This window comes from Dipteris shenzhenensis, chromosome 4 (assembly GCF_047967505.1).
Source record: "Dipteris shenzhenensis isolate YYH24624 ecotype China chromosome 4, Dip_SZ_1.0, whole genome shotgun sequence".
In the NCBI taxonomy this organism is placed as follows: Eukaryota; Viridiplantae; Streptophyta; class Polypodiopsida; order Gleicheniales; family Dipteridaceae; genus Dipteris; species Dipteris shenzhenensis.
The window spans coordinates 24,763,135-24,787,139 of record NC_141599.1 but is presented as its reverse complement, the minus strand read 5'-3'; positions in this window follow the sequence as shown (position 1 = coordinate 24,787,139).

The following is a 24,005-nucleotide window of genomic DNA, read 5'->3' as shown; positions in this document are numbered from 1 at the left end:
TCTAGCATATGTGTATGCGTATCCAATATATATATGATACTTTGCACAGGCCTTAGTAGGATGCAAACCTTGTTCTTATAAATTTTGATGTTGAGAGGATATCAATTTCATGTTTAGCCATATGTATTTCCACATTTCATACCATACATCATCCATGAGTGCTAAAAATATGCATCGATGTGCTTCTAACCTATGTGTGTGTGTTTGATGGGTATGATACTTTAGATAGGACTTAACAAGGGTATATCCTTGTTCTTGCAAATTTTTATGTGGATTAGCTATCATTTTCATGGTCAAGCATGTGTATTATCACAATTCTTACCATGCAACGTGCATCAGTGTGCTTCTAGCACATTTGTGTGTGTGTGTTTAATGGGTATAATACTTCGCAGAGCTTTTAATGAGATTACGAAGATCCTTGTTCTTGCAAGTGTGATGTGAATAAAAATTTATTTTCATATTTGGGTATGTGTATTTCTATTATTCTTATGATGCATCGTACGGGAGCCCATTTTCACATTTCTTATCATGCATCATATAAGAGTGCTAAAACTGTGCATCGATGTGCTTCTAGCATATGTGTCTATGTCTGGATATGATACTTTGTGTAGAATTTAATGAGAATAAAAAATTATTTTCATATTTGGGTATGCGTATTTCTATTATTCTTATGATGCATCGCTTTGTGTAGAATTTAATGAGAATAGGAACTTTGTTATTGCATAGCTTTGATGTGGATCGGATATTATTTTCATGGTTCGGCATGCACATTCTCACATTTCTTAAATTCTTACCATGCATTATGCATGAGTGCTAGAAATGTGCATCAATGTGCTTGTATTGATATGTATGTGTGTTGGATGGGTATGATACTTTGTAAGGATTTAATGAGGGGTATATCGTTTTTCTTGAAAAGTTTGTATGCGTATTAGGTATCATTTTCATGGTCATCCATAAGTATCTACATAATTCTTACCATGCATCATGCATGATGTTAAAAACGTGCATCAGTGTGCTTCTAGCATATGTATGCATGTGCAATAGGCATGATACTTTGCATAGGCCTTAATGAGAGTATGATTCTTATTCTTGCAAAGGTTTATGTAGAATGGACATCATTTTTATGGTTTGGCATGTGTATACCCATAACTCTTACCATGCATCGTGCATGATTGTTAATATATATGCATCAGGATTCCTCTAGCATATGTGTGTGTGTGCTATGGGAATGGCCGTTAGGCCTTAATGAGAGCAACATCCTTCTTTGTGCACCTTGGCCCTTCTAGCAATGACCATGTAGGTGTTGCTACAAATGGATATAAGTCACATGCTCAAGAATAAACAACTTGGCTCTAGCCACCATATATCTCCTTGTTTCCATCTTTGGTTCACTTTCTATCATGCTATATCTCCTCATAGTCGTGAAATTTCAAAAAATAAAAAGCTCATGGATGTGGCATTTCCTCTGTTGCTTTGCTTTCTTATGACTCACATTGGTAAAATACTTGCCATAATTCTCAAAGCAATTGATATGTACTATGAATCTCATCTTTAAACAAGTAATGATTGCATGAAGGTAGAGTACAATGCTAAACCTTTAATTGTGAGTGTGGATGCATTTATGCATTCATAATGTACACAAATAGTTTTCTTGTGCCCTCATCATGTTATCATGCATTTCATCATATATGTGCATTTTTCTTTCTCTAAACATACAACAACTCACTATTGACTAAAGAGAATGCAATGTTTTTCTAAAATGATCCTTTATATCTTTTTTAAAGAGTTAGGTTTCAATAGAATATGTTCTTTTGATGGTGGAAAATGTTACACCCTTTTGCAAAGCGATAGGCCTTTCAAAGTCATTTATTGTAGTTTAGTGATAATGCAGTCATTTTCATTTTTAATTTCATATTGTGATTTTGAGAAACATTTTGAGCATGTTTTAAACTATTTTTGGTTTTCAAATATCATGTTATTTTATCAGATGCTGCACATAGCATGCATATCTCTCAGAATGAGTTTCTTTATGTTCTGTGACCATTCTCTCGGGAAGAGATTCACTATGTTCTTTGCTCCATGGTAGCAACAAAGGCCCCTAGCCTTGATGGCTTCCCAACTGACTTTTTTTAAACATTATTGGCACCTTTGTGGTACAGAGTTCACAACATTGCTCAACGGAGAATGCTCTACCAATACTTGTGAATCAAGAAGTGATTAAATTCACTCCTAAATCTACAAATTGTATGAAACTTGGTTATTTGAGGTCATTGACAATGTTAAATGCCTCTTACAAAATACTTCCAAAAGCTATGGTGTTGTATTCACCACAACCGTGGGCTTGACTAGCTTGATACTAGATTTAAACAGCAAGTGTTATTAGCTTCTCACATGGATCATTATCTTGGAGGGAGATTCTACTATGTGACTTCGCTATTAAGACCAAGGGCTACAAACTAAGCCAAGATCATACCAATTTGGTGTCGAGCTATTGGCGAATGTGGCTGGCCACTAGCAAGGAGCAACTATGTTACTCCTCTTTGGGGCTTAACATATGGATTAGTAAGTGGTCTCATATAGCTCTAGTTCAAATAAGCCAGCCCTTGGTGAGAGGGCTCAATGATATGGGAATATGTACCTGGACCTTGGTTTGAGACTTTCAAGCAAATTCATTTCTGACCCTGGATGTTTTGGTTGAACAGTTCCATAACCCAAGTTGGCCTACTATTCCAGTACTCCAGTGATCTAATGATTTCAAAGGATGGGTTGATGCAGTAGGTAGAGACCTTAATAGACTCAATTACAAATGCTTGATCAGTATTCTTGATTCAGATATTGCTTCATCCCACATAGCTGGAAAGTGGCAATCCTTGGTGAGAAAACATGACTAAATGACTTGCAATGAAGAACCTTGAATAAGACATAAAAGAAAGAAATACATTGGAAGGGTGTGGAATTTCTAGTATGGTAGACATTGTTAATAACTTTGTTCACTCAAGTGTATAGAACTAAATACTATGACATGGGTACTACACGTTTGGGTGGGAAACAACCTTTAACATTGATGTTATAAGTGCTTTTAGGTAGGTAATGGTATGTTTACATAAATATAATATAGAGCAATGATGTGACACTAAGTCTAGTAATGGACTTTTGTAAATCATAGCTTGTGGATGTTCATAATTTAAAAATGAAAGGTTAAATTAGTCATTCTTTTGTCTAGTTGATCTTTATGTCAGTTACTTGGAGGTTTGGTGCTTTGGAAAGGAGGATATCAACAAAGGAAGAGATCAAGAGAGACCCTGAGATGGATCCACCATCGAGAAGTGACACATTCCTAGCAAAAAAATAGTAGACCCTCTCCCTTGGGAGTAGTCACAAGGGTCACTTTAGAACATATTTTGTAAGTATCTTACTTACTATCTCACCAGTTAATGCATTTGTGATAGATATTTGAATACTCTTACTTTTGTATTTAGCTAGCTTCTTTTAAATTATGTAATGTTGGTATACTTAATTAACTTTTCCATTTTGCATGAGGCTTAACTTGGGTGATAGCTTTGGAGAGGACAAGGGATTTGGAGCATGCTAGGGATGAAATCCTAGTAAGAGATATGGAGTGCGAATGAGAATGGGATAGTTTAGTCTCTAACAGTGATACAGATTGAGAAGACCAATGTAGGTCTCAATTTTTTGTTTTATATAGTATGAGGTTGTATACCCTTCTTGAGATATCTTCTTGTGGAGTCATACATTCATGTCCCCATGAGCCAATTTTGGTGCTCATGCCTCATGCCCTTTTGAGGGAAATTTTGTATCATGATTCTTCAAAGCAAGGTTCATTGAGTGTTATTTCTAGGAATATGCATGCCATTTCCATACTTGTTTATTTGTTTTGTTTTTTTCTTTATATCCCATCAGATTCTTAATGACTTGTTGTTCTAGATATTTCTAGATCTCGGGGGGTTCACTATGTATAAACCCTCTATACCACATGCGTTCAAGGCATATTTCTAAAATCCCTTATCTGTAAATTTTTCATTAATAAAATGTACCCCTTTTCTATACAAATCTGTAAATTTTTTCCAAAACTATTTTAAATAGTCCCTTATGTATATTTATTTTTGTAAATTTTAGAAATAAAAAATATCCTTCTGTTGAACTCACGTGATAGGGTTACATATGATGAGTAACCCCCCCGAGTTCTAGATGACCTTTTTCAATAATAGATAAAGGAAAACATGACATTATGGCTATAGGGTGGACAAAGGAGCTCAACAGAAAATTTTTAATTTTCATAATTTTGTATATGAGCACATGCAATAATTCAGTACAAAAGAAGCACATACAAGTGAATTCTAGTATAATCAAATTAAAAATGTTGGAAATAATAAATGATTTCAAACATACTTTTCAAACTTATAGCAACATTGAAGAGGATATACAAAACCAAATCTTGGAAAGAGAAGTTGTTAATGCAACATTGAAAGCATCTAAGCAATATCTTCAATATATAATGTCTTTAAAACAAGCCAATACAAGTGAATTCTAGTATAATCAAATTGAAAATCGACCTTGATCAAGGATTTAGAGCCAATTTGTTCATCAAATTTTGGCACGATGAAGTATGCATTGGTCATATTGAGTTTAATATGTACTCATGAATGCAAAATTTTCTTAGAAGTGGCTAATATTGATGCCATATCTTGAGTAGTATTTGTACCTCTTTGTATTTTTTTAATAGGTTGCTAAAAGTTGATGCCATATAGCATGAGGAAAATTTGTCTCAAGATAGCCCTTTGCATTATTTCACAAATGATATGGTTAAAAAATAAGGAAAGAATGATTGTATATGGATGTGAAATGAGATCATTATCAATATAAAAAAGATCTATCTACTTTCATAAATTTTTATATGAGCACATACAAATAGAGAAAATTAAATGCAATGGTGAAGCATGTTTGAATTGTAGTATTTAATGCAGAAAAAATAGGCAGAATTCAAGCCAAATTTTCCATAGATTGTTGGCAATATGAGGTATATATTAGCCTTACTAACTTGAATATGTACTCATGAACATGGTATTTTTTCATAAATTTGTGAGATGACAACAACATATTTTTTAAGAAAATATGTTTTAAAATTTATCATTTTTTTGACTGAAATTGTGAGTCCTAAAAAAAGTGGAACTTGGGATATTCCCAATTTTCCTAATATGGTCTTACACTGCGGCAATGTTCAGAATGATAGATTGCATCTAATTATCATGCCAAGAAGTAGTGTGGTAGTCTCTTGAAGCCAACCTTCAATTTTAATGATATGCATGGGTGTGGTGCCCAATGACAAGTGGCAAAGACAGTGTCTCAGGGGGGTCACTCATCATATGTAACCCTATCACGTGAGTTCAACAAAAGGATATTTTTTATTTCTAAAATTTACAGAAATAAATATACATAAGGGACTATTTAAAATATTTTTGGAAAAATTTACAGATTTGTATAGAAAAGGGGTACATTTTATTAATGAAAATTTACACAGATAAGGGATTTTAGAAATATGCCTTGAACGCACGTGGTATAGAGGGTTTATGCATAGTGACCCCCCCGAGGACTGTGTGATGAAAAGTGGTTAGGTGGCATGTTTTCCCTTCCTCTTGTCTTTGGATCGTCGATGGGATTCTTGTTCTATCTAGAAGCCACTTCAATGTATCATGGCACTCTTTCAGAGTCTCAAATGTTGCAAGCCACCATATATCTTTCTCTAATTGCACTGAGAAATCTTACTCTACTTCCTCGTTCCGTTGAACAAATACTAAGTCTTTATTCATAATGCAAATGCTCACTCTCTCTAACTTGTGTTCTTTCACCAATTGAGCTTCATCCATTTTGAGACAAATATGAGCTTTCCATTACATTATGTACAACAAAAGAGAGAAATCATTAGGATAAACATGATATAGGAAATGAACTAAGTAAAGTGCAATGCTGGAATGGATTTCCTCTTACCATCTTCTCTCATGCCATAGAATTTTGCCATTTCTTATTGTAGTTTCTCAACATCTAAGTAGACATTGTTGAAAACATTCATCTCAAAGGTTTGCAAAACAGATTTCTTTTTACTCTTCCAAGTCATTGTGCCCCTTACGCAATGACCTAGCCTCCAAGAATTTCTCTTATACATTGGTTTGCTTCTTGCCATGCAAGTCTCAAAGGGCACGGGTCCACACAATTCAATTTTTTGTGAGAAGCGCATCACGTCGCAACCCCAAAATGGCCCCAAAAATAGTTTTGTGATTGGATACACCCAAGCAAACATGATCAAGCCAAAGCATTGGACTTGGAGTGACAAAAATTACAAGAGTCACTCTATAAGCTAGCTGAAACCAAAAAAGGCTTGGAAAGATCTATATACAATCAAGTTCAATGAGCCACAGAGAAGGAACGAGAGAAGAAATAAGAATGAGTACAAAAGATGAAAGAAACACCTTTGGGATTGAAGGATAGGAAAATAAGGTACTTACATAACATGGATGCATTGGCACCCACTGATGGTGCTAGAAAGAGGAGAATTTGGGCTACAAGGTTGGTTATTAAATGTTCCAATCTCGGGGGGGTCACTATGTATAAACCCTCTATATCACGTGCGTTCAAGGCCTATTTCTAAAATCCCTTATCTGTAATTTTTTCATTAATAAAATGTACCCCTTTTCTATACAAATCTGTAATTTTTTTCCAAAACTATTTTAAATAGTCCCTTATGTATATTTATTTCTGTAAATTTTAGAAATAAAAAATATCCTTCTGTTGAACTCACGTGATAGGGTTACATATGATGAGTGACCCCCCCGAGGTTCCAATGAAATTATACTCTTTTGTGCTACACTATTTGTGACTAAGTTTTGCTTGTGTTCTTCTTTAGGAACTGTTAAAGATAGTGTAAATTGCACTATCCACATAGGGCATAGGAGAAAGACCTAACCCTAACCCTAAGGGATTCACATGTATATCTTCATGTTCATTGACAATACACCTAGTGTACAGGTAGCTATATCATGTGCACTCCTCTCTCTCTCTCTCCCTCTCTCACTTCTGCTATCATGGTATTAGAGCCGATGGTGCTCCCACTCCCTTCATGAGTGTCAAGCCCTCCTTTATGAGGTTTCGGTTTATAGAGAGAGAGAGAGAGCAAGCCCTTGCTTCGTCAAGGCCTTAAGCCCTTGTTCCATCAAGGCGTTAAGCCCTTGTTTCATCAAGGCAACAAGCCCTCAATTTGAGTCATCTTCTTCTCTTGAAGAGTTCATCTTGTAGATCTCCTCTCTATCTTTGTTTTGCTTAAAAAAGCTCCTAGATCTGTTATCTGGAGCTCATTTTATGGTGTTTTGAAGCTTAGAGGGTTTCTTTGATGTTCTCTATTGAGAGAGAGCTCTCCATATTCTATTGCTAGATCTTTTGAAAGATAGAGGGAGTAGTATTCTGAGTATCTAGCAGACTAATGTTGATTCTCTATCGAGAGAAAGAGGGAGAGTTTTTCGCTACTTTGGCATAGCCTTTCCTCTTCTTTCTAGAGAGACAGAGATCAGGACTTCGGCATAAAAAAGGCATCTGGTGCTTTAGCTATGGAGGGCAAAGCCCTGCCAACTCCTTCACCTCAATGAGGACCCAAGTTTTCATGCAAGCCAAAGCACAAGCTCCTGCGATGAGCTCTCCAACTCGCCTAGTGCCTCACCTCCATTAACGACCTCCAGCTACCCTCTCAGCCACCAACACCCATGCCAAGTGAGGCGTGCATGCAACAACGGCCTTCCCAACTTCTCCAATGGCATGCTCTCTGGCAGCTCTAGCTTCTTCACGTAACTTCAAGCACCTTCACTCTCATGAGTAGCAAAAACCCAATGTGAATGACCTCGAGTGAGTATCTCTGAAATAGTTTTCCATACCTTGTTAGTTTCATGGGCCTCTTCTTTAGCAGAGCAATGTATCATACCTGCACCTTTGGCCCTAGATTTTTTGCCCCTCGATCACGCTGTCCACATCGACTATGTAGTCTTCTTTGACCCCACATCATTCGACAAAGATTACATTACTATAGCATACCTAGCACATTGATGTCAATTCTTTTGGGTTGGTGACACTCTTGAATGTCACAATCTACCGGACGACATTGCCATAGCTACATTGACTAGCCTCACATCTAGATGCCTCTTCCATAGAGTAGTTGCTTAGTCCACGTTAACTTATGATGTGTTCAGCACGCAGCCATACACAGTTCTCCATGTAGTCATCTTTTGATCGACTAGTCTTTGATCCAGGTGGACCTGACTTTCCCCGCATTTCCTTTCTCTTCCTTTCGGTCTCTCTTCTGGTTTTTATTCCAAAAGGTGAAGGATGACCCACAACTTAAGAGGGGGAAATCCACATTATGTACAAGACCACATAAGCTGTACTCATTGTACATGCTTCCGCTATGTAGTCATTGTGCTCACATATGCACATACTAATCTGATTTCTTTTCAGTTTTGGATGCTATCATATCTCTATCATATGCACCAAACGAAATCCACAAAAAGGTCTTGTACATGTACCCTCTACTTACACAATGCAATTTAAGAGGTGGTGTTAAAGATAGTGTAAATTGCACTATCCACATAGGGCATAGGGGCAAACCCTAAACAAAGGGGTTCACATGTATATCTTCATGTTCATTGTCAATACACTTAGTGTACAAGTAGCTATATCATGTGCACTCCTCTCTATCTCACTCTCTCACTTTTTCTATCAAGAAGTTCATGGAAGATGTAATGGGAAGAACGGATGGGGATGATATTGACTATTCATATCCTCTAGCTAGTTTATTGAAGGCAAACGATGTAATTCAAACACTAAGGGACCCAAGACACAAGACACAAGTGCTTATGTGTGCAAGTTGGGATACTAAGGGACCCAAGACACAAGCGCCTATGTGTGCAAGTTGCTAATCAAGGACTTCAAATATATTGTGGGTGCAAAGGAGCTTACAGCTTATGATACTACTAGTGTAAGTCATGAAGCTTACACATCTATTTTCAAAATTTTCAAGTCTACTATTTTGGGAAAGTAAAAGAAGTCTATAGTGCCCCTACCCACACCTCAGGTCTGTGAGATGTGCACAACGCAAAACAAACCAACGTGTAAGAGATATCACTTGGACGGTACCATTGCGTAAGGGGCACAATGCCTTGGAAGAGTAAAAAGAAATCTAGTTTGCAAACCTTTGAGATGAATGCTTTCAACAATGTCTACTTAGATGTTGAGGAACTGTAATAAAAAATGGTGAATATCTATGGCATGAGAGAAGATGGTAAGAGGAAATCCATTACATTATTGCACTTTACTTAGTTCATTTCCTATATCATGTTTATCCTAATGATTTCTCTCTATTGTTGTATAGAATGTAATGGAAAGCTCATATTTTTCATCAAAATGGATGAAGATAAATTGGTGAAAGAACACAAGTTAGAGAGAGTGAGCATCTACATTATGAATAAAGCCTTAGCCTTTGTTCAACAGAATGAGGAAGTAGATCAAAATTTCTTAGTGCAATCAGAGAAAGATATATGGTGGCTTGCATCATTTGAGACTCCGAAAGAGTGCCATGAGACATTGAAGTGGGTTCTGATAATGGAAGTGAGAGAGGGAGAGAGAGAGGAGTGCACACTATATAGCTACCTGTACAGTAAGTGTATTGACAATGAACATGAAGATATACATGTGAACCCCTTAGGGTTAGGGTTAGGGTTTGCCCCTATGCCCTATGTGGATAGTGCAATTTACACTATCTTTAACACCCCCTCTTAAATTGCACTAGGTAAGTAGCTAGGGGGGTCACTCATCATATGTAACCCTATCACGTGAGTTCAACAGAAGGAAAGTTTTAATATGTAAATTTTACAAAATTTAATTTACATAAGGGAGTATTTACAACAATTTTGGGAAAAATTTACAGATTTGTATGGAAAAAGGGTACATTTTATTAATGAAAATTTTACAAATAAGGGATTTTAGAAATAGGCCTTGGATGCACGTGATATAGAGGGTTTATACATAGTGACCCCCCCAAGGTAAGTAGAGGGTGCATGTACAAGACTTGTTTGTGAATTTCATTTGGTGCATATGATAGCATCCAATACTGAAAAGAAATCAGAGTAGTATGTGCGTACGTGAGCTCAATGACTACATAGTAGAAGCATGTACGATGAGTACAACTTACGATCCTATACATATCATGGATTTCCCCCTCTTAAGTTGTGGGCCATCCTTCGACTTTGGGAATAAAACCCAAAAGATAGGCCGAAGGGAAGAGGAAGGAAATATGTAGAAAGTCAAGTCCACCTAGATGAAAAACTAGTTAATCAAAAGATGATTGCATGGAGAACTGTGTGTATGGTTGCATACCGAACATGTCAAAGATGAACATGTCATGAGTCATCGTGGACTATGTAGCTGACCTGTGGAAGAGGTGGCATCTGGATGTGACGCTAGTCAATGTAGTGATGGAGATGTGATCCGGTAGGTTGTGACATACAAGAGTGTCACCAACCCAAAAGAACTGACAGCAAAGTGAGAGGTATGTTGTAGTAGTGTAATCTCTATCGAATGATGTGGGGTCAAAGAAGACCACATAATCGGTGTGGACAAAGTGATCTAGGGGCTAAAAATCTAGGGCCAAAGGTGCAGGTATGATACGCTGCTCTACTGAAGAAGAAGCCCATAAAACTAACATGGTATGGTAACCTATCAAACCTGTATGCTCAACTGTCATGAGCTGGAGGTCATCTGGTGTGTGCATAGCTAAACATCCATCAGCCTGAGATGTAGCATCTATCATAGGCTCGTCGAGAAGGAGCTGATAGTAGAAAGGCCTAGAAGCCTGGAGTACAAATGTAAAAACATAAGATGTTCCTGAGGCAAATGAGGTGCCAAATGCTAATATAGGGACTGATCTATAATCGTGGATCCAACCACTAATTTGCATCAAGTATGGACTATACACGACATCCATAAGTGCATGATGAAACACTAAGTCTCCCCACATTGTGCTATGGCTGAACCTGATGATATCTACTGCACTAGGGCAAGACCACATTGCTCCATATGTATCCTTGTGCTGAGCAATGATCTGCTGATCAAAAGTGGTGGTCATAACTGGATCCAAGGATGCAATGCAGCATAACTAAGCCGATGTTGGAATGTCCTAAAGACTGATCTTCTGATCTGAACTATTGAAGGGAACTGAGCTAAAGGTATGCTCTATGTCAAAGGTGAAAGCGTCAATGATGGATGCTGGAATGGAGTCACCTAAAGAGCTGGATGCATTAGGGCACATATCTGCATACGGCAGAAGATGTGAGTGCCTTATACTAAGGAATTACCTGCTGAAGAACTGCATGATCGTAGGTGAACTCTTGCTAAGTATGTGCATCAATGGTGACAGTAAATGGAGTTGGATCCATGCATGAATGTGATGGCTGTACATCACTAGAATTAGACTGTGTTGATCTATACCCTGTGGTAATAAATGGTCAAAGAAGGTTCTCTTTCCACTCATGGATCTCGCCCAGAATCATGATTAGTTTATTATCAACTGTGTGATGTGGATAACTTCATGGTGGAGATGGTCTAGTGCTTTGTGCAACTAGCTTATCCATGTACTGTATGAGAATGTCTACCCATGAGAACACTGTAAAAGAGCTTCCACTGGGGGGATTACACTAAATTGTCAGAACCAAGTCATGGTAGAAGAACTGCAATGTGCCAAGGATCATGCCTATAAGCTAACGATGACAACTGTGTGTCGGGAGTAGCCAATAGGTTGTACAAGGTTGATGTGAATGTGTAGGAACCAATGCCAAAACTAGTCAACAAATGTGATTGTACATGGATTGCATGTGTGCATGCAAAAAGAATGCAACAATCCTGAATTTGAGAGGAAGATCATTGCCAAGTGTCACACTGAGTGATGAAGTACCAAATGCCAAGAGAACTGAAGTGGTGTCAAATGTGTGAAAGTGAATACCAATGATAGAACCACATGGACTGATGCCGGTGGGGACTAATCGAGTAATGTGGCAATGGATTACTTAGATTGGTGGAGTTGGATCTCCTCTATGGCAGCGCTAGTCTACAACTAGATTACATGTTGATGCACAAAATACAGCAAATGAATTTTATCTTAATTCATTTTAAGTGTTTGGTGCATTGCAAAGGATCAAGAGTGGTCCGATGATGAGGAATTAATGATGCTAGCTTGTGGAAATGTCAAATATCAGATCTAAGGTGCTCAACGCGTAGAGCACAATTTGGTGAGAATTTTTGCTTTTTGGATCACCTCCAAATTCCCTGATCAAAAGATATGGCTCTCAAAAGGATAGGACAAACTTTGTCCAAGGAGGGGATCCAAATGGATGAGGTGTCACAATGGTGATGTGGCAATGTGTGTGACATGTAGAAATGCAAAAGTGTGCTTGTGTGGAGAACTGTCCCTAGGAGACACTCTGCTGACATGGATGCTGATTGGGCAAAATGCTGATGACATGGCACATGTGGATAAGGTTGCCATGTGGCTCAATCTTAACCAACTACCCTAACTCATGTTTAACAAAATGTGACCATGGCTAAACCTAACCAAGGTAGCTTAACTTAACCAGCCTTATCCTTATTTGAACCAAGGTAAAATATACCTAATTGTGGTTGGCAAACTCGAATGCCATGTGTCAAGGAACAGAGATCCTTGGAAGAGAAATGGAAATGAATGTCCGTCGTGTCGATGGCCCAGTGGCGGGGTGAGGGAGATTTCTACTTGCATAATGAAAGCCTATGACATAAGCCACGGGCTAAGAAGCTGGAGCCACTATGAAGGTTGGAGAGTGTCTTTGCAAGAGAGCTCCTCGTTGGAGCCGAGCATTTAGAAGGCGCTGCATGGACTCAGAGTAGCTTCCGTCTGTGAGGCTTGTGCTTTGGGCCGTGGAGGCTGTAAATGGTCAATGGAGTTGTGGCTCATTGCATGGACTAGGAGAGTTGGGTCAATGGAGTCATGGCTCATTGCATGAACCAGGAGAGTCGGGTCAACTATGAAGACTTTGAGCAATCCTAGGAGGAGAGGCGTTGCTGGAGTCGCCGCCCGCTAATCTCTGTTGGAGTCGAGGCAAGATATTGTGTCGCAGATGGGCACCAAGGACTAGTGGAGTAGAGATTGGCTAGAGCATGGGAGTTTTTTAAAGTCGTGAAGAAGCTCCTAGAAATGCTCAAATGAGCCGATAGACAAAAGCATATACATGTTGAAGTATATACAACCTTGTTTGCTACAAAATTTCTATTTCAAAAAGCATTAGGGGAGAATTGGGGTCTCCAAAGGGCCTCTAATTCTCGAGGGGGTCACTCATCATATGTAACCCTATCATGTGATTTCAATAGAAGGACATTTTTAATATCTAATTTTTACAAAAGTTAATCTACATAAGGGAGTATTTAAAACAATTTTAGGAAAAATTTACAAATTTGTATAGAAAAAGGGTACATTTTGTTCATGAAAATTTTACAAATAAGGGATTTTAGAAATAGTCCTTGAATGCATGTGATATAGAGGGTTTATACATAGTGACCCCCCCGAGCCCCAATTAGTGTTTCCTAATTTCAAGGGATTAGTGAGGTATTTGAGGTGTACCAACGGGAGTGCTCCTTTTTGTGGGGCAATGCCATGTTGAGGTGGAGGGTAGGCAGACTTGCAAACAACCCCTATTGGCTACTCCTCTTACACCTAGGACCACTCAAACCACCCCCCCCCTCAACCCATGCTTGACCCTTCTCCCATATGCACCTCCCCCAAACAAACCTACAAGTCATTCAAGAGGCGATGGGCCCTTCTGTGTAAATTTTTCCCCCCTCTCAGCTTGTTATAGGCCTTGCCCCTCCTCTTCTCTAGTCCATTCTCCCTCCATTTTTCAGATGTGGGAACTCATTTGGCATCTTCTCTGCCCCCTCCTGCTTTGCTGGTCCACTATGTTTCTCCCTCTCCAACACCTCCTGTAGTAGCTGCTGATTCTCTCTCCATTCCTAGCTACAGCACCTCCTATAGCAGCAGTTTCTCATCCCCCTCTGCTCTTTCTTCCTCCATTCCTAGCTACAGTACCTCCTGTAGTGGCTACTCATCCCCCTCTGCTCTTTCTCCCTCCATTCCTAGCTACAACATCTCCTGGAGTAGCTGCTCATCCCCCTCTACTCTTTCTCCCTCCATTCCTAGCTACAACACCTCTTGGAGCTTCTCTCAACCTTCAATTGCACCCTCCATAACTTCTCCCTCTCTCTCCCTGTATTGGAGCTACTCTCTCCCTCCAAGCTGCACTTTCTAGTCCACTATTGCTATTGTGACCTATGTACAAGCATGGTGAGGAGACCATACATGTACTCTATGTCCCACAGGAGCAAAAATGCATTGGGTAAATGGGTGCCTTGCACCTATAGCTTGAATGATTGGATAGTCATGAGAGGATCTGCCAAGGGTCCACATAAGCTTCCCAAGAGCAAAAGAGGTGATCTTTTGCATGAATGGAAGGGCTGCATTGTGAAGTTCAAGCTTGGGAAGAAAGGATTGCTTGCAAAGGTGCAACACATCTACATGGGGAAGGACATGCGCCTTCCTCCGTCAAGCAATCAATTGACAATACCATCGCATTGTAAGTCTGCATTTTGTGTAAGATTTTGAAGTGTAATGAGTCAGCTTGAAATTGCATTTTGAAATAGAACTAGTGTAATGAGTCAGTTTGAAATTGTATTTTGAAATAGCACTTGTGCATAGCAGATGTATTTCCTTCACACTTTGAGGAGAGGGAACCAGTCGAGTGCTTCTTAGGTAAGTTTACTGCCATTCATGAGGATTTAGGAAGGCAAATGCATGCTAGAGAGAAGTCCTCTTCTTTGAAATAGAGAAATATCTATTGGTATAATGCCAAGTACATTACTCCAAGGATGGCATCAGGCTATGGCCATCTTTAATGCATTGCAACACCACAACTTGAAGACATGGATTGCAGCATGGTGGACACAAGAACAATGCAATCATACAAGGAAAATATTTCAAAGGATGTGGGCATGGCCATGAAGTTTATATTTGGCTCTAAATGGGTAAGGTTGTCTTGGTTTATGCCTCTGCACATTTTTGCTTCTTGTTTTCATAATATCTAGATGCACATAACAAAAACCATGTGGTCATGCAAGTGCCTACATGAGAATGCCCTTGAGGAATTTCTTGGGGTGAATTGGGGAAGTAGGTTAGGTGAACAAAAGGGTGATATAATGTTTCAATGCCATGTATGTAAGGACAATGTGGTTGTCAAGTATCACATCTCTCGCCAAATGTTATATTTTGCTTTCCAATGTAGGCACTGGAAGAAAAAAGGTGGCAATTGGCTCCCCCTTGACTCTAACGATGATGATAATACAGGGGTAAGTTTATGTATTGGTTCTCATTTAGGAGATGTCAAGAATGTGATTGTCACATCATAGTGGACTCTCAGGGACATGCGGGAACACCTATTAGTCATGGAGGATGGCATGTCTGAGTCCTTTCACTTTACCTTAAATGGTGAAAGGTTAGGAAAGCGTGCAGAGAATCTCATGCATAGTGCCACTCTTATCCCTCCTGCAATATTGAAGATCATCTAGAAAATGTAGGGTGGAACATTGTGGATCTTGACATTTTCCAATTAATGGTGGTGCAATTAATTTTGATGTTTTGAATGGTTTTGTTTCATGTCAATGTCAAGTTTTTCCCAAAAATTTTATAATTATTTTTATTTTTTATATTTAGAACATTTAGGTATATATTTTAGTTTCAAAGTTTCATTATTATAGCCATAGTTCTCCTAGCTACCAAACTACCATGGATTCTGTTAGGTCTACCTGCCATGATTTCATCTCCCGTACTCCATTAATTGTTAGAGAGGAGGAGTTATTTCTAGTCTTTGATAAGAGCATAGATGTCCTAGGCACCTACTTGGGAGCGCGAGATGATTTTGAAGACCTCATCAAGTACATGCAAGACTACATCGCGAGTTTTGCATATCAACTTAACGATTCTACAAAAAGATGGGTCCCAATTGATTATTTGAAGTACTTGTTCAATCCAGAACCTAGGTTCATGAAGCATTTAGATGGCTTTTGGGCCTAGCTCACACCCCTAGGGTTTAGGGAGGTGGACACTGATGACCTCCTAGCATGTGGAGTCATCAAAAACATAGGAAATAGGTTCCTATCCTAGGAAATGACCTTTATTTTTCTTCCCTAGGAGGGACAAATGGAAGAGGAGGCCTCAACCTCAAGCCCCGGACCCTACCCCCGGACCCTGCCCCTGCCCTTTCTGATCCTCTTATTTCTGTAGATGAGCCCAACATCTACAATGAAGAGCCCATAGATGAAGAAGCTGAGGAGCAGGAAGCTACATTGGCCCTGGAAGTGCTCCAGCGACCTCCTGAACCCCATTCTACTTCTCAAATTCCATCCACCTCGAGCACCACCTCTATTGACCCCACAACAATGATATGGTTTCTTGCTCCCCTTCTTGTCGATGGAGAACATTACCTCTTTCTCCATGACAAAGAGGTTTTGTTTGGTCTCCGGGAGGATGAAGGTCTTGGTATCCTGTGTGGATATGAGGTGGACACGACTATGCAAGAACCTAGGTTTTTGGGAGTAGATGACTTAATAGAAGAGGTTCTTGCTTTAACATTGGCCCAAATCAAAGATGCAGAGACATCAATCTACTCTGACTTACCTGATGTTCCAGAAGAAGCCTCCACATTTCACTCCAGATACTAGGACACCTCTGGATCCATTTTCATTGACAAAGAGGAAGGGATTGAGCATGATGACTCCATAGTGGTAAGAAACTATGTATTTCATTAATTTTGGACTTGTCAATGTACAAATTCATTTTTACATATACTTTTGGACTAGTTTTCAGATAAAATTTAAGAAAAACCCAATCTTCAAAGCACATATAAAAACATAAAAAAAAGCATTTTTTAATATATTTTTTAAGAACATGAAACTAAAATTATAAAATTTAATGCAGCCTAGATAAGTTACATGAAAAAATAAGATTCAGCAGTTGTAAACTCTCTTATATTTAATGGTGTTAATAAACACCTTCAAAAGTTACAGTATTAAAGAAACTCTCACCATATTTATAATAGAATTTGACAAACACCAAAAGTTACAATTAGTGGTTTACACAAAAAACAGTGGTTCAGTAATTGTAAACTCTATTAATATTTATAATAGTGTTTAGGAAACACTTCCAAAAGTTACAAGTGGAAGTAGCAAACTCTCACAATATTTATAAAGGTGTTGAAAAACACCAAAAGTTACAATAAGCCTCTCATTGGAAGGCAAATCTATTTTCAAGACTATAGCCTAAATTCAACCCATTCAAGAGCTGAGCTCATCTCATCCTCATCGATGTAGTTAAAATTATTGAAGAGAAGGATTGATGAATTTTCTATTTTCAAGACTTTAGCCTAAATTCAACCCATTCAAGAGCTGAGCTCATCTCATCCTCATCGATGTAGTTAAAATTATACAAGAGAAGTAAGGATTGATGAATTTTCTCCTACATAACACTTTGTTTATTCCGAATGGCTTGCGCTTCCTGGGGTGGAAATCTTCCATAATGAGCCACATGCGAAGATATCTCACTTTGAAAGTCTATCAGCTCTCTCCTATATGACTACAATTTATCTATTTCAGTAGTAGCCATACTTATTTTTCTTTTCTCTTCCTTCTCTAAGCCCTTCTGACAAGCAAAGTCATCCTTCTTGTATTGGGTTAATGGAGCTGCATTTTGCTTTCTCTCCTCTCTCTTTCCTTGGTTCTCGGCAATCCATACTTTGATGCTGCTAATGGCTTGCTCGACAGAATCGATTACCTTAAAAAGATCCATAAAAATGAGAGGAGGAAGGTAACGAGAGTGAGGAAGGCAACTAGAGGAGGTAAGGCAAGATGAAAGGAGTATGCTTGAGAAGAGGAGGTAAGGCTGCAGGCAAGATGGAAGGAGCAAGCTTGAGGAGAGGAGTAAGGTAAGAAGAGCAAAGTGGAAGAAGTGTTTGCTGTGGGTGAGATATAGAAGACAAACAAGAGGAGGAAGGTAACGAGAGTGAGGAAGGTAACTAGAGGAGGTAAGGCAAGATGAAAGGAGTATGCTTGAGAAGAGGAGGTAAGGCTGCGGGCAAGATGGAAGGAGCAAGCTTGAGGAGAGGAGTAAGGTAAGAAGAGTAAAGTGGAAGAAGTGTTTGCTGCGGGTGAGATATAGAAGACGAACGACTATTAGGGGATTTATAGAACTACAGACTCATAATGTGGGATGAAAGATTTAGAATAAAGAATTGGTAGAGGCTGAGATGGCTAGATTATCTGAAGTAACAGATGCAAGACCGTAATGCGAGACATGTGAGACATGTAAGATAGTGAGTACATTTAAATCTATAAAATAAGATGATGGGATGCAAGACCGTAATGCGAGACATTTGAGACATGTAAGACAGTGATTAGTACATTGAAATCTATAAAATAAAATGATGGAACACAAGAAGGATATAATTATTAGAATCTCATCATGAGATATTTTTTAAATATAATATAAGTTAGACTTGCTGATGCAAGACCATAATGTGAGACATGTGAGATGATAGATTTTGAGTACATTGAAATCTATAAAATAAAGTGATGGAACATAAGAATGATATAATTATTAGATTCTCATCATAAGATATTTATTGTATATAATAAATTAGACTTTCAAAAAAGTAAAACCAATTTAATAAATTTAGAGAGGTGAGTTGTTCATTAAGTGAAGTAAAAAATAAAAGACCATAAATGTGAGAGACACATGAGATGATAGATTTTGAATCAGTTTAAATCTATGAAATAAAGTGATTGAAGACAAGAATAATATAATTAGACTCCCTTCTTTCGTCCATTCTAGTCCTTCTACAAGCACATTCTTCGTTTATCACTCTTAATTTATCATCTCTCCACCCACCATGGATGTCCTTGGCATCATTGGAGATGTGAAGTCTGGAATCGACAGTCTCAAACAATGGGTTATTGACCAAGGAGCAAGGAGTGATGCAAGAATTCGACAAGGCTCTCCACTCACATGGATGGAGAGAGAGGAATTCGATGCACAGAGGTGGATAGAGAGGGAGGAGACTCAGAAGATAGCAGAGAGCGAAAGACTTTTACAATGTATTATAAAAGCACGACAAGATCCCTTGGACTTCTTAAGCAACCTACGTTATCGAAGCACTCGATATGGCCGATTTGATCGGGATGCTGAAAGAACAATAAAGGCCTCCCAAAGAGATTATAAACAAACAATCTGTGGCTGTTTGAATTTCTTTCTTCATTGTAATTATGTTGACGATACGGAATTGGAGTCCATGGAAGATTGGATTGTTGAGAAGATAAGAGATACTAATGATGAGATCTTCTAGTGTGATCTCGGCCTCTGTGGCCTGTCTAGTGACTATTTGAATTTCTTCCTTCATTGTAATTATGTTGACGATACGGAAATGGAGTCTGTGGAAGATTGGATTGTTGAGAAGATAAGAGATACTAATGATGAGATCTTCTAGTGTGATCTCGGCCTTTGTGACCTATCCATCATGATTGCTTGAATTTCTTCCTTCATTGTAATTATGTTGAGGATATGGATGTGGAGTCTGTGGCTTGTCCATCATGATTGCTTGAATTTCTTCCTTCATTGTAATTATGTTAAGGATATGGACGTGGAGTCTGTGGAAGATTGGATTGTTGAGAAGATAAGAGATACTAATTATGAGATCTTCTAGTGTGATCTTGGCCTCTATGGCTTGTAATAGTTTTGTATTCTCTGCAACAAGTCTGGTAGGGCTGAGTAGATCATATTAGAATTGCTAATACAATTTATTTTTTTAGAATTGCTAATACAATAATAATACAAATAGAATAAATATCATAAGTAAATATCCTAATGTATTGTAGCATTTAACATAAGTTTAAAAAACACTATCATTAGTCAATACAAACAATATAAAAATCTTCAAGGTCTCACGTTTCTTTCTACATGTTTTACAACTGAACAGAGTTTGATGAGTCCTCTTGAGGCTATGATTCTCTAAGAGTACATTGAGTCTCTACTTCTTGTGTGGATGGTGTACATTGAGATTCTACTTCTGGTGCAATTGGGATAGACTCAATATCTTCCTCCTTTGCAAGATGTGATGTTGTAGATGCACATTGAGTCTCTACTTCTTGTGTAGGAAGAATGCATTGAGTCTTTAATTCAAATGGAGACTGTAATGCTTCTACTTGAGGCTGTGATGCAGAAGGAGATTGAATTGTCTCTTGTTTTTCTTTGGCTCCCTCAGGTTCTTCATTGAGTCCATCATGTTGTTTCCCAATGGTAGCAGCTAGGTAGTGAACAGTCTTAGCCATAAAATCTTGTAGCTCGAGCTTTGTATATGCTTCTATTGAGACATGTTCAAAAATTTCATTGAGGAACAACATGAAGTTGTAGGCAATTATTCACCCACTACTAACCTTGTCTTTTTGCTCCACTGCGAGGCGTGTCTGGAAATTTGGTTCATCTTGATGCTCCCTGATTTTCATAATCGCAGAAACTAACTTGTTTGCAGATCTATCCATCATGACATATGACAAAGTGAATTTGTGTAGTAAATAGTAAGATGCATGTTCATAATGATATGATAAAAGAACACTTCCTTGAACACCCCGTGAAAGCTTGTAAATGAATTAACAAACCAACAATGGTTGTCATCAAGATCCCATACTATCAGGCTCCAATGTGAGATACATCACCAATAAAGAGCGATACTTAGATTTATCACAATATTAAGTATTAATTGACACAATATTACAAATAAAAGAGTAAAAGAAAGATTGAGACGATACTTCTCATAAGATGGCATAAAGACAACTAGCGTGCCATCCAAGTCTAAAGGTTTTAGCATTGAACAAACATCATCTACCGTCTTCTTGGTATCACTAAGTACAAGTGAAAGGAGAGAATCGAGCATACACACGCGATTCTGTACTGATCTAGGAAAGTGAGATATAACCGTATTGCAACAATAAATAAACAAATGTTAGAAGCAGATTGAATCAAATGATTGAAGTATCAAGCCAAGAGATGTTCATATCAAACCTGAGGATGGCCATCATGACTTTGTCATTAGCCTCTTTCAAAGGGTCAGAGAGGATTGTAACTTCCTCACTACCAAATGTCAAAGCACGAGGTTGCTTGCTAATGATAACCCTAACCTCAAAAGAGCTCCTCATTTCGTCTAATACAACGGTTACATTAGGACAACTTATGGGCGTAGCAACCAATGTTTCCTTTGGATGCTTCACCATGTTATCAATAAATGCCTTAATGATAGATGACATAAATGCATATAGATGCAAGTCTATATATGTCGACAATGAGGTTTCACCATCGCTCAAATTAAAAATTTGAGCAAGGAGCAAAAAGCAGTTATATCTGACTCTCCACCCACAACTGTGATCATCATTCTGCTTTGCTGCAGGGCATGTTACATACTCTATTTGATCTTCTAAGTCACCTTCCATTTTCATAAGTGCATCTATAGCTCCTACCAACTTTCGAGCCGATCTACACATCAAAATAGAAAACATAAATGAATGTGCGCATTGCATAGGATGCATCTCATTGACGTAATTACTTTCTATATTCTCTACTCTAGCTATGTCCTCCTGATCCTCCTCCTTTCCCTTCTCCTATAAAAGGATAAAATAATTATGAGATTCAAAATTTTAAATTAATTATAAATTTAAAAAGACCTTTAAATGAATAAAGAAAATTAAACATAAGTTTTCATACCTCTAGATATCTTCGTGGTCTTTTTATGTAACCTTCTGAGGCAAGGTGAGTGTCATATCCATCTTCTTCAACTTCCTTACTATCACTGGTGTCCTCACTATCATATCTAGAGCTTTCAACATTTTCATCATCTTTCTTGCTCTCATCATACATGACCATCTCTATGTTAGCATCCTCTTCATGTGAGATTAAACCTTTCTTATCATACTTTATTGTGAGAGAAGCCACGGTATCAAGGTATTCCAAGCAAGCAGGACTCTCAATATATTTACATGGTGTCCTTTTCTGATAAGAGCTTCAAACAAATGTCCCATTTGACACAATGTGACTTCCCATCCAGACGACAACAAAAATTTCATTATAGTAATTAAAAGATCAGCACTTTTTGCTAGCCTTTCATAGTGATTTGTATTGCGATGGAGGGGACTTGGAGCTTCATGCTCTTCCAACAGTAGTTGCAATCTCTTTGCATTCCCTCTTATGTTGTTCTGTAAGGAGTGATCATTGTAAGGGCTCTTCATGCACAAGAAAAAGGTTTCAAGACTCTGTATCTTGAGACCGCATTCTCTCTTGTCCCTTTTTCATAAGTATATACCATTGTAAATCTTAAGCTCATTGCCATATTGTTTTTCTAGGGTAGCAGACATTTTTTCCTTATCATCTTTATCAGCAAATATAACTATATTACATAGTCCCACTCTACCAATGGTGGTATGTAATATTCTGTCAAGGAGATGACGAATCTCATCTCGTGATATTTCATAGACAAAGAAAAGTTGAGGCCTCTCCCAAGCGGTGTCGTCGGACAAAAAATCATTAAATGAAACTCCCTTGCACTCAACACTCTTTCCAAACTCTGAAATGATTTCATGTCTGAAAAAAAAGCCCTTGTTCAAAGTTTTTTCTTTTCTGAGAGTGTGCTTGTTGATGACTTTTTGTGCATATGTATACACATTTTCCGGAATGTCACTTGTCATAGGAGTAATTTCAGATCCATCATCTTCTACCTTCACCCATTTATGTGCCCAAGCCTTCTGTTTAGCTGACGGTAAAGCTAATGCCATCTGCCTCACAATGCTATGATCAATTTTACATTGGCTAATTGGAATATTTTTTTCTACCAACAAATATTCAATTGCACTCTTTACTGCATCACGCTTGACCTGTTGGATGATGCAATCTTCCATGCAATGATCTTTATCCTTTTTGCCAAAAAACCATTCTTTGGACATTGATTTCTCTGCAGTAAGACTTGCATATTTTTCTGGTAAGTTTCTTAGAGGCCTCCACATTCGAGCTATCATCTCTTTTTTCTCAATCTTTTTTGTCTTGTCTTTAATCAATGATGGAGCCTCATGTGAGACATCTCCCTTCTCACATGCAAGACACACGTCTTTGATCTAATGAAAAACTTCATCACTACGGAAAAGTATGCTTGTGTAGTTTTGATACCTATCCCTTACTGTCTTAAAGCTTGTAATGACCTTTGCTCTTTCCTACTTTCCCCTTAGTACAATGGCACTCAAGCATGTGTAGAAGTCAACAAGATTATCCGCTTCCACTTTAATTGCAGTTCTTTTGAGAGTGGTCACAAGAGAATGAAAAGTTCTCCATATGTTCCTAGCTTTGAGCAACATCTCTGAAGTGGAGGTGATTTTTCGTAGTGCATAAATGTCATGATTAAGTCTTTCCGAATCAATCAAATATTTTTTCTCGTTCTTGAAGATACAAATGCATATAGAATAGTAGTGAAATTGAGGCACACTCGCAAAGGTTTGATAAGTAGTTTCTCCTTTGTTGTATGCCTCTCTAGAGTGCTCATTACACACATAGGCATAGTGCTAACCATCTATTGCCTCAAATGTGCAATGAGCTAAGAAATTTCTCTTAGCATCCTTTATATGTCGTTTTGGATCATTCACTGAACTCTGTCCTTCTTGAAGTGAGGGAACTTTATTTTCGAGGAACTTAGTGAATTGCATCTAAAAATCTATAGGCTGAGAGAAATTGATGGATTGACTATAATCTCCTATGACTGGCCAAAATGCTCTTGGACAGAGTACCAAATTAGAAA